This window comes from Callithrix jacchus, chromosome 18, assembly GCF_049354715.1.
Source record: "Callithrix jacchus isolate 240 chromosome 18, calJac240_pri, whole genome shotgun sequence".
In the NCBI taxonomy this organism is placed as follows: Eukaryota; Metazoa; Chordata; class Mammalia; order Primates; family Cebidae; genus Callithrix; species Callithrix jacchus.
Window position 1 is genome coordinate 49,907,071 of NC_133519.1, and position 2,241 is coordinate 49,909,311.

The following is a 2,241-nucleotide window of genomic DNA, read 5'->3' on the forward strand; positions in this document are numbered from 1 at the left end:
AGTTTTTATCATATATCGAGAATACTATAAATATATTCTGGTATACATTTCCCTTTGGTTTTATTTTTATTTTCTTAGCTAAGGATAAATAACATTATTACCTCTAGAAAAATCGTATGTGGAGGTCTCTGCACAGCTGAGCCTGCCGGTCCAGGCAGCACACCACTCCGAGGGCCAGTGCCACCCGCTCCGCAGCCAGCACCGTGTGAGAGATCGTGCACATCCAGTCGGGCACAACCAGGTCGGTGCCAAGTTTTGGGAGGCCATCAGCGATGAGCATGGGATCGACCCCACAGGCAGTTATCATGGAGACAGTGACTTGCAGCTGGAGAGAATCAACATGTACTACAATGAGTCTGCTGGTAACAAATATGTACCTCGGGCCATCCTGGTGGATCTGGAGCCTGGCACCATGGACTCCATCAGGTCTGGACCCTTCGGCCAGATCTTCAGGCCAAACAACTTTGTGTTCAGCCAGAGCAAAGCCGGGAATAACTGGGCCAAGGACCACTACACAGAGGGAGCCAAGCTAGTTGACTCAGTCCTCAACATAGTGAGTCAGGGAGCTGTGATTGTCTCCAGGGCTTCCAGCTGACCCACTCTCTGGGGGGAAGCACAGGGTCTGGGATGGGCACCCTGCTCATCAATCAGCAAGATCCAGGATGAGTATCCAGACTGCATCATGGACACCTTCAGCGTCATGCCCTAACCCAAAGTGTCAGGCACGGCAGTGGAGCCCTACAATGCCACCTTCTCCGTCCACCAGCTGGTGGAAAACACAGATGAAACCTACTCCATTGATAATGAGGCCCTGTAGGACATCTGCTTCTGCACATTGAAGCTGACCACCCCCACCTACAGGGACCTCAACCACCTGGTGTTGGCCACTATGAGCAGGGTCACCACCTGCCTGCGCTTCCCAGGCCAGCTGAACACAGACCTGCGCAAGCTGGCATGAACATGGTGCCCTTCCCACACCCGCAATTCTTCATGCTGGCTCAGTGCCCCTGACCAGCCGGGGCAAGCCAGCAGTACCGCGCGCTCACAGTGCCCGAGCTCACCCAGCAGATGTTCAACTCCAAGAACAGGATGGTCACCTGCAACCCGGGCCATGGCCGCTACCTGACGGTGGCTGCCATCTTCTGGGGATGCATGTCCATGAAGGATGTGGACGAGCAGATGCTCAACATGCAGAACAAGAACAGCAGCTACTTCGTGGAGTGTATTCCCAACAACATGAAGACAGCCATGTGTGACATCCCACCCCATGGCCTGAAGATGTCAGCCACCTTCATGTGCAACAGCACGGCCATCCAGGAGCTATTCAAGTACACCTCAGAGCAGTTCACGGTCGTGCTCCGGCACAAGGCCTTCCTGCCCTGGTTCACCGGCAAGGGCATGGATGAGATGGAGTTCACCGAGGCCGAGAGAAACATGAAGGACCTGGTTTCTGAGTACCATCAGGATGCCACGACCGACGAACAAGGGGAGTTCCAGGAGGAGGAGAAGGGCGAGGACAAGGTTTAAGAACTTCTCAAATCCATCATGCATCCTTAGTGAACATCTGTTGACTTCAAGTGTGGTCTTTCTGCTTGTAAACTATGGTGCTCAGTTTTGCCTCTGTTAGAAATGCACACCGTTGATGTAATAATGTAGAACTCCTCTAAAAATTACAGTATTGTCTGTGAAGTTCTCTATACGAATAAAAAAAGCATGTGTATAAAAGAAAGAAAAATTGTATATGCTTATTATAAGTAATCAAAAATAAAACACTGTAGTACAAAGGAAAATATTCTTAAATACCTTAAAATCCTACATTTAGAAATTTTCTAAAAGTTTATTAACACTGTAGACATTTTTCCCATGAACAGACACAGAAGAAAAGGTAGAAATATGTAGAGATAATTGATCGTTTCACTTGTAAAAAGAGAAGTCAGTCAAGCTGCTGAGTAAATTTATATTAAACTTACAGCCTGGAAAATTGCCTTGAAAGATAAATATTTTAGTTTCAAGAGCAAGGCACTTAACAGACACAAGAGTTTTTTCCTTTTCCAATGATCTGGACTTCGAGGTTCAAGAAGCAAAGCCATAAAGTTTTCACCATAAACAGGAAGTCCAGTCCACCCTTGAGAAACTGAATCCTGCCAGCGTCATGTGACTGAGCTTGGAAGCAGATCCTTCCCCACTGGAGCCTTGAGATGACTGCAGCCCCCAACTATCACCCTGATGGTGCCTTTCTAG

At 48.4% G+C, this 2,241-nt stretch overlaps 1 pseudogene; it reads left to right on the top strand.

The window, feature by feature from the left end:
• Window positions 1-209: 209 nt before the first annotated feature.
• On the top strand, window positions 210-1,527 carry LOC100397358 (tubulin beta-2A chain pseudogene; annotated as a pseudogene).
• The last annotated feature ends 714 nt before the right edge of the window (window positions 1,528-2,241 follow it).